A 10422-nucleotide genomic window follows, 5' to 3' on the forward strand; every position below is an offset into this window, starting at 1 on the left:
ATGCAGCATTAGAAGCATTCTGTATTGACTCTTTTTATAAAAAATAGTACAGCTCCACATGTTGCCAGGAAGTTTTGGGTTGGTTTGGTTTGTATGTTTGGTAGCAGCTGATTCAGTTCTTTGCTGCTGATAACAGCTGAGTTGTATGTTTTAAGGGCACCATGTGTCTTTAAAAAATGCATTATTGTGCCTGAAGTGCATTCAAAATTGTTTGTGTGTGAGTGCAGGGCTCTGTCCTGGTACCAGTCCATGCTTCTGTTGTTTGGAGGAGACTGGTGGTTCCACCTGCCCCACAGGGTGGTCTGATGAGTGAAACCTTCCTGATGGGAGATGGGAGAGGGACATTTTGCCATCGACAAATAGTCTCCACATCCAAAAAAATTAGGAAATTATCGCTGTAGGAACAAAGATGCTACATAGTAGGATGTGATACAGAATATGCTGTACTGGTCATAAATCACAAAGCAGCTGAACTAATCTGCACATAAGGAAAACGGCACTCTAATTTTCTGTTGAAAACCCAGACAACATTCTCACCTTGCATTTCACTGCTCTGGTGCTGCTCTACAAAGGAGAAGAAAACTGATTAGCAAAGTGTTAATCCAATAATTGTAACAAATAATTAGCTTTGTAATAATTAGACAGAGAAGCATATAGAATTAGAATTACATCAAACATGAATTTTCTCTCTTCTCCCTCCCTATCACGTTCAAGATTCAATATTTGGATACGAATATATTTTACATAAGATGACAGTGATTTCTTCATTTCATATGAAAATATTCAAAATAAATAAATTTTAAACATAATACCACTGTGAACTGAACACTCAATAAAATAGCGAGGCCAAGATGTTTTCTTTGACCTTCTTTCCTTCTCATTATCCCTTCCTTAGGACATTCATTCCTTGTTGTGACCCTTTGTAATTTCTCTTTTATTATAAATTGTTAATATAAAAATGCTGTGGCTCATGAAGCTTCGGGTATGATAAATGCCATTCATGTCAGAAATAAAATCAGATTGACATGCCAGAAGAAAACACTTTCAAAACTGGTGAATATTCAGCTCTTGATAGGATTCCCTGCAGCTTAGACCATCTCTCCTTAATATATCTCTTAGGTGTTTGCCGGCTAGAGCATCTACTGTTGCAGTTTTAAGGTTTGTCATGAATAGTGCTTAAAAAAAGCATTTTGCATTTCAAATTTTATGTGGACCTTTGTACTTGTGTTGAAGCCATATAACGTGACTAACAGCTAAGAAGAGCGCAAAACATTTAAAGTAGGAACAAATTGGATATGGCTTGTCTGACCAAGGGGGACACAACCACCTGACATGGAAGCTGCCTTACAAGCCCCTGTGTGGATGAGCCACACCAGCGATGCCCCGGGGCACCTAGAGAGATGCCCTCAGCGTAAAAAGAGATCAAAAGGATTATACTGCCTCATTCCTGGTCTGATTCATGCATTTGCGGCTCCAAGGACCGAGAGCTCTTGGACCTTAAAATCTGTCACCCCTTTATTGTTAAGCCCCTTGTGCTGAGACCAGGCCAACTCGTTATGGGTGGGTGCAGAGCGGCTGCCAGGGGGCTGTGCCTGGGGGGAGCCCCTCGTGTGTCCCCACCCCCGTCACCTCCAAAAGAAGCCGCTTCCGAGTCTCCCCTCATTTGCATGGGGAGATTTAATTTCCATCCCTTAAATATGACGAATTGCCGAGATTTCCTTCAGTTAATGCTTTTAACAGCTCCCAATAAACTTCATTAATCAGGCCAGCTCTAGGCCCAACGTGCAGCCTGGAAGCAGCTAATTTGCCTGATGAGCCCGCGACTTTAGTGAATAAACAGGTGGATAAGCCGAGGGTTTTATGGCCTTAATTACACTCTAATCAGTTCAGCACTTGGCGGGCAAAAGGGAAGAGGGAAAAAAGGTGGCGGCAGAAAGAGCATCAGCAGCCGCTGCTACTCAGTCCTTCCCTTCCCACAGCAGCTCTGCTCTCCTGTTTCACCCTCTCCTCTCCTGCTCTCCCTGCCAGGCTTTGTCTTTCCCCTTCTTCTTCTTCTGCTGTTTTCCCCCTTTTTCTCCTCTCTTTCCACCCTCCTGTGTCTTTCACCTGAAAGTCGTCATCTGATGGAGAGAGAAGCTATTTTGTTCTTTCTTTCCTGCTACTTGCTGCCTCCCCTTTCCCCTTTTCTGTTTCTCTGTCCGTACCTCGTTCCCTCTCTCCCCTCTCCCCTGCCTCTGGGCCTGCCTCCCCCCACCACCTCCATCCCTCTCTCCACCGCTACATATTCTCCCTGTCACAGTTAGGCCGCCTGACAAATCACTTCAAGGGCAGCCTAACTTTGAAGGACAAGACAAAGCTTTAGCATATGGTCCAATCCCCAGATGTTTGCCTCTCTCTCTTGCTCTCTCTCCCTCCCCTCTAAGAAGGGCTACTTGGGAAGCCCGGCTTCTTTTTGTTGCCGCTCTCCTCCCTCCCCCCAGGTTTAGGTGGGGGGCTCGGACTAGCGGCGAGGGCTGCTGTTCCCTTTACAGCCTCCCCGCGGGGGCGGGGGAGCGGCGCTGCTTATCCTCACGCTCGGCGATGTTTTCCCCCGCTCTGGGAGGGGCCGTGCCGAGGGGACGCTCCCGGGGCTGCTCGGGCCTGCCCGGCCCCGCCGGCCCCGCGCCCGAGCCGTCCGGGCCGGCGGCGGTGGAGGCGGCGGGAGGCCGCCGCACCCCTCCCGCTGGGAAGGAGAGGCCGGGCGGAGGGAGAGAGGGAAGGGGAGCAGGCAGCTCTCCCCAAACCCTGAGCACTCTGATCTGCCTGCTTTCCCGTGTTTACTTCCAGGGTTCAGCTGAAAGCAGCTGCGCCAGCCGGGCATCCCTCAGCAAACCCGGCAGCGAGGGTCTGGCGCTGCTCACCCGGCTCGGGCTTCTCGCCCCAAGTTTTGTCCTTCAGTACGGGCAGCCCCTCGCACCGTGCTCCGGCCGGCAGCGACAGCAAAGCGCCCGCCCGCCGGCCGCTCTGTGGCTTTCAAACCCACAAAAAAGCTGCTCTCGAGGTGACCGTGGCTCTGTCTGGCCGTGAGAAAGCCCAGCTGAAGAAAAGGGCATCGCTGCTCGTGTAGCCGGCTCCTAAAACCACGGGGCTTCTTAGAAGCAAAACGTATTTTTCCCTTCCAAAAACTTGTTCTGAAAAGGATTTGTTTGAGCGTTTTATCTTGGCTGTCAAAAGCATATTAAGAGAATAAAAGATTGTATTCTCCAGTACCCCCTTCTTAATACAGTTTTTCATCCTGTACGTGTAACAATATTGAGACTTAAAAAAAATGAACTGTCACAAAAGGAAAATGGATTTCATCTTTGTCTGTCTGTTTTCAGAGGGATTAAAACGTTCCTGTTATTTTGGAGGCTTGACAGGATTTTCACTTGAAATTTGCATGGGTGTCTTTATGATGTCTCTTGTTTAATTTGTTTTTAACTGTGCTAATTAACACTTTTCCACAGCTTTATAATAGATATCTGTAGTGTATATTCAATTTGATTTTAAAAACCCCTCAGTTTATATGACCAGCGTATATTACTAAATGTTACATATTTTTTATAAAATCAAACACAGCACATCCTTTGCAGAGAGCATTTCCTTCAGACAAAACATTTCTTGCATATGTGAATTTTTAAAGTCGGGAGTTAGTTTAATAATCTTTTAAGAGCATTTACTTAAAGCTTTTTTGATTGAGAATAATTACGAGCAGGTGTCTCTTTTGTAAAATTATCAGTGCAAAGGATACCTTTGGAGAAAGTTATACAATGACTTGTCTTTTCATTTTCAATGTTTTACGGCTCTAAGAATGCTGACTGTACTCAGTGCTGGCTTTTCCCCTGTCCTGCAGTTACGACCAAGTAAAATTCCGATGCTTTTTCTTGGGTATAACAGAGAAGAAATGGGCAGCAAAAACTTGCATCTTTTGCATGCAGTACCCAGATTAAATTGGCTGCCCCTTAATCAAATTACATCTTGTATAGTTATTTTGCCTTGATGGAATTTGGGATCGCAGTATCCTGCAGTTCCTTTCCGTGTCTGCGTCTCACGTTGCTGTTTGATAATCAAAGCAAATTAAGATATTTTTTTTAAAATGCACGACAATTTCCCTCCGCCCCCAACCCCCCCACCCCCCCAAGTTCTGCAAATTCTCAAAGTGGCCCTGGAGAAATACAAATGCACAAAGCGACAGGCGAAGCCGGGCCTGTGCTCAGCACTCCATCATTCCTTGTCACAGGCGCAGCCACTATGCATTATCCTGCCGTGATTGATAGAGTGGGTTTGTGCAGGCCGGGGAGCTGGGCACGGCTCAGATGGGGCCCTGTCGCTCTGGCTCCCTTCCATACTACCTGTAGGGAACGGGGAAAACTTTGCTGGGATTGCCACTTCAGCACTGGTCAGAAATTTCATTTCTGTGCCCAGAGAGTAAAGGTCATATTCCTGAAAAGGTAAATGTAGCTTTTAGTCTTACTGCTTCAAAAGCAGGAGGCAGTGAAAGAAAGTACAGATCCTCCTTACGTGAGGAATAACACAATAACAAAATGGCTTTAAGGTTATCGCAAAGTTTTTAACTTTGTTTTATTTGCAAACTTCTTTGGTGGGCAGTGTACTCAGACTTTTCCTTATCTTTCAACTCATTTATTCATCAGAAGGAGCTGAAAGAAGGCCCACGCTTTCAGTGCAGCGCTGCACTTTTAAGATTAATCTGATGTCGGTGTTACTGGTCAGAAGAACAGAATAAAATATACATAAAGTAGATTGTTATATGCAAAGCCACAACATAATAAAATTCTGTTCCCAGGATACAGGTGACCAAAAAGTCTACCTAAAGAGCCTATTATTGCTGTAGGATAGAATGTAATAATTTATGCAGTTAGAATCTTTGACACATTTTTGTTCAGCTGGGGAGAAGAGTTTAGGTTTCTTCGCCTATGATCATTCAAGATCTTGACTAATTGATGTGCGATCAAAGATGACAACAATCTCACCAGTGTTATGTAAAACTGTAATATCCTCCAGTTCCTTCATTTCTTCCTGAAATGGCCAAAGGCAAAATAATTTGCATAAAAGGTCTCAAGTTTTAAAATGTAAAATTTCTTTCATCGGGACTTCTGCATGATCCCCGAGGATGTCTATGGATGTTTACAAACTTAATCAAAATGAGCATAAAAATATTATTGCAAGTGATTCTGAGGGGGGAAACAGAGCCTTGTTTTGATTTAAAGTTTTAACAAATTGAAATAATATGGAATGACACTTTAAAAATATGATATTTGAGTCCACATCCATATTTTTAGTGATTATTTGCTGGAAGGGACCACTCTCAGATACTAATTGATGAATCCTAATTTATCATCCTGTAAACTCTTCCCATCCCCCATTTAATTTCTCTGGGCAAAACTGCCTTGAAATATGGAAGCAAGGAGGCTGTGTATTTTACATCAATAAAGGAAATTATGAAAAATACTTTCTACTACAAATTGTTTTAAAAGTAATCCTTGTATATTTTTCTGTGGGGCTGGTTTTGAAGAGTTTTTTGCAATACTGATAATAAACAAGAAGGTTAAATTCATCAGTGCTCATTTTAAACTCTCCTGTGCTACAGTGTGTGCATTTAAATAATTTGCAGTTAGTTTTATTGACTGCAACACCAACAAGCGTCTACCCACTTTTACACCCTTGCAATTTTGGAAAAAACAATTTTTATTTAATGAGAAATTTAGCTGAGAAATTAATATTTTTTACTTTACATCTTTTCAATGGGGAAGTATCAGCCTACTTGTCCATGTATTAGTGTATATATTTGTGTGCAGACATGAGTTGTGTATAATGTGCTTGTACTAATGAGTTTTGCTGTTTACTTTTTTTAAACATGAAGCTGAGATAACAAGATCATCCTAAACTTCAGTTCTTCCCCTGGACCTCGCCTGTCTTGCAGCATTTTAGAGTATGTTCCAGTTAAACATCTACTTCAGGTGGGATACTTAATTGTTGTTTAAACCCTGCCTTTGCAAGTGTGCTATACCTAAACATTTGAAAATGTGAAGCAGCTACTTAAAAAATGCTTACCACTGTAGAATAATTAACATCACCCTGGAGTAGTACATCATAGCTAATTCAGTGAGCCCTGCTTTACAGCTGCCACCAAGCAACAAGCAGTAGTTATAAAATGCTCACGTATCAGGATATTCCTTTAACACCTCATTTATTATTGTAACATGAAAAATGTCCCCTTCCATTTATTATGATATCACTGCATTAAGGGTCTTAGTCACAAAGAAATTATTTGTATATGCACACATATAAGGGTGCAGTTTTCTTGTAAAACACAGGGAATTTGTCTATCGAGTTATCTTTGATGCAAATGAAATGGATGTGTATTGAAAGGAGGATGGCAAGAGTTGAAGAAGTAGAGTTGTATGCATAGTTAAAAGATGAGGGGGTAATTTTGTTTTTCTCTGTGTTTAATGTTTATTTTCTGTGAACAAACACAGGCAAAAAGCAGCAGTAAACAGCAACGGGAAACACAGACAAACAGACATGCAGGCACACACGTGAGTGTAGGTTGACAGTCCATTGCCTTTATAAACATATGATAGACCCAGAGGCAAATTCAAAGCTGCCAACACAACTACTAAATGAGTCTGCCAAAGAGCCAGATGCTGCAGCTGGAAAAGCATTTTCATTGTCTTAGCAGCTGCATACGGCGATTGCTATGCCGAAAGGAGGGGAAGGAACTGGGAGCATGGTTATCAATTAAATGGTGCCCAGCTATGCTTTCTGTGTGTGTGCACTTGTGGGGGCCTATGTGTACAATTATGACAGCAACTATGTTTACTAGGGGGAGAAATTTATTATTTTTTATTTTCTAATGGCTTCTTAAAGACCAATAATAGAATTGTTTGGGGAGGTCATATTTTAAAGAAAACTAGGATGACTGGTTCTGATTTTCTGTTTTTTTACAGCTGCTGGCACAGAAAGAGCAGACCAAGGCTCACTTGAGAGCTTTTTGGAATCCACATGAAGATACAGCCTTCCTTCCCACATCCCCTACCCCCACACTATATGGAATTTTGATTTGGGTAAATAAGTCAGGGTAGTCCAAGAGTTTTCAAAGCACAGTTTAATGACAACTCAGAGAGGATGTTATATTCAGAAAGTAACACTCTAACTCTTACTCGTGCAGGGCACTTGTAGAGCAAAGGTGGCAGAGACAGCTTGTGGTTTCACAAGGATTCAGGGCAAAGCTGAACCACTGCTTGAGTTAAAGAACAAAAGGAAACGGAGAAAATCTGTACTGTAGGTTTTTAGCCTAGAATAAAAAATGGGAGAAAAGGGAGAGGGAGTGGGGGTGGCCATCCACCCCCCATAGTTCTGGTGAGCAGCCTGGTTTCTGCACTTCCCCGCTGCTCCATCTGGCCCCTACAATGGCTGTGCAGGCCAGACTAGCACGAGATGATATATATTTGAATTTATAGCAACTTGAAAAGACAGATGTGTGCAGTTTGTAGGACTGGTCTATGTGCAATTAAGAAACATGGTAGCTGAAGTGGTGTTCCCATTCTTTTTCTAAGAAGCTGCACAGATTTCTGCTGTGAACTAATGAAGAGGTCTTTATACAAAATTAGAGATTGCGAAACTGTGTGTTAAAGCTTCCTTGGCTATGTAATTACTTTTCTATCATTATAATGGCCAGTCACACTAATAAAGTTTTTTTCCCAAAAAAAGTTCATCAGCCCTGCAAGAAAGGGGACTAGAAGACAAAATCAATTGAAACCATTATTTCACAGGCTAGATATATTTTAAAATGTTTCCCTTTAAGTGGTTGTATATCATTACATACAATTTGTATTTTAAAAGTGGCAAATTATTAAAAATCATAACCAGTGAGCTAAGAGTGGATCTTGGCTGGTGTACAGTACAGATAGTACCCATGAGTATGTATATCCATATGTAACTGCTCTTAGAGGAAGCTAACTTGGGCATGTATTTGTGATATTAATGTATTGAATCTGAAATAGTGTTGCATAAATTAACTTTCAGATTTGTCTTGAGGAAAAGAAAGTAAAGAACTGTCTGCAAAAGAGTAGTTGCTCATTTTCCTGCTCTTAATTTTTACTGGTAATCTGTTATGTTCATTATCCAGGACAAAGTAAGGGTTTTCTCTTTAAAATAACGCTGTACAAAGAATATGAGTTCCACCATACTCAGAGACAGCAAATTTCTTTCTAACAGAATACTCATGAACAGGTAAGAGATTTTCAGTGAGAAAATACTGCTTTCATACTTTTGCCATGCAATCCTTCCCCCCCGTTCCCCTTTCTTTTCTTTCTTTCTTTTTCTTCTAGATTTAGTGGCTACTTAGTTTTGTTTTTCCTGTCAGCCGTGGAGTAGAATGCTCTAAACCAGAAGCAGATGCAAAGAAGTGACAGACAGAATTGCAGATGGAGCTGGAATAAAAAAGGAAAGAAAAAAAGAAGGCAGTGTCCTACAGGGGAAGTTGCAAGGTAGATAAAGAACTTTTGTTCGCCGTTTGGTGGAACAGTCGTGTCTCCCAGTAGGCTGAGCAGGCTGGCTGATACATCCAGAGGGGACGGGTGTCAGGCTGGTGCAGGTGTCAGTGGCTGCCAGTGAGTGATTGCACCATCAGCCTCCTACCGTGATCCATCATGCGGGCCCAGCCGGTGAAGAATCACAGCCTCAGCAAGGTGCTGAGCCCAGCAACATATCATTAAACAAGGTTACCACCGGCAGATTTGTTCCCATGATCAATCTGGTCAATAACCGTTCCACCTCGCTGTACATTTCCCCCCCTTAGAAACATAAACAAGTATTATGAAACTGGTGGCAAAACAATGTAAAGCCGTAAGAAGACTTCATTTCTCCAATGGCAAGCTGCAGGTTTCTTGTAAATCCCTTATAAATCAGGAAAAATAACCTTTCTTGTGAAAATTTATTCTCAGACTAAGCCTCTGAGCTAATTTGTATTTTATGACTTGAAATTGTTTATTTCTGACTCATTATTGGATGGATTTTTTCCTTGCTAATTTTCAACCCCCAGCATGTAGTTCTAACATGTATTAGGATGTGGTGTGCTGTGTAATAACTATGTCAGTTTAGAGTTATCCTAAAGAAATCTCCCAGAGGATGGAAATAAAACACTTCTGTTATTGCTTTACTTTAATTCTGGTTTCTGGTATTAACCTTCTGTTAAATCTGAGCAGCTCTCCTCCCACCCTGTCCCACCCAGCATTACTGTGCTGTGCAGACATCCTCCCTTACAAAATCCTTGTGTTTGTGTTCATGGGAATGCAGAAACCTCCTCTGTATGCTCACAGGGCTGCTGTTTGCCTTCTCTGCTATGATGGTGGGCTGCAAACTCCTGGGCAGTAATTGGGAGATCTTGGAGTCCTACATTAGTCAGAAGCTCACCAAGAGGGCTATTAAAACAGTCATTGTGCTGCACTCAAGTGGTTATGATATGAGAGGTGAAGGCCAAATCAGAGAGCTTTATAAACTCTTAGGCGGCAACAAATAAACTGAATTTCTCCCCAGCAGGCTACTGAGCTTTGGAAAATGAGTAAAGGAGACTATGGGGAAAACCAGAACTGACATTCCTCCATCATCTCTTTTACAAACACAGCAAAATCATGTGCTGATCAGAACCAAAAAACCCAGAAAGGGTGGGTTGAGGAAGGATTGTCTATGGTGCACAGCAAAGTAGACTGGCCTGGTACCCTGTATTCTTTTTACCATCTTCCAATCTAAAGGAAAAAATAAGCCAGAGCAAACCGCTGCTGAAAATGAAAGTAATTCTGAGATGGTTGTTTCCACCAGTTTGATGGAATCAGTTTTAGAGTTTTTCCATGTAGACAGGCTGACCATGCCTGTGAATGAATGGCTGTTACTAAACCTGCCTGACCTTCCCATCAATAAGGGTGAGGCTGAGGGCTCAGGGAAAATGTGACACATGCTCTCCCCTCCTTTGTACTTCAGGTCAAAAATTGCCTGGGGTGCGATGTCAGCACCTCCAGCCAGACCTGTGCTCCCCACAGGCTCCTGGCAGTTCACACTCCAGCACTGCCCCCGGCCTGGGGGCTCCTCGGTGCTAGGGTACCTCGGTCACAGCACTGGTGCCTTCCCAGAAACTGAGCTCCTTCACAGGCCCCCAGACATCTCAGGCTTGCTATAACTGTAGTCCAGAGCCTGCAACATACCGGGATGTTTGTAACAACAAATTCTTGCTGTGGGAAGAAAGGACATGTAAAACCAAGGATTTATTGTGAGCCCAACTGGAATCCTGGCAGTCTGATCAAAAAATTGTTGTTAGTGTATTAGTTCAGTTCTTGCAGAAAAAGGAGAGAAAGAAAGCAGAGGAAAAAACAGAGAGGAAGAGGGAGG

Source organism: Parus major, chromosome 3 (assembly GCF_001522545.3).
Source record: "Parus major isolate Abel chromosome 3, Parus_major1.1, whole genome shotgun sequence".
Classification (NCBI taxonomy): domain Eukaryota; kingdom Metazoa; phylum Chordata; class Aves; order Passeriformes; family Paridae; genus Parus; species Parus major.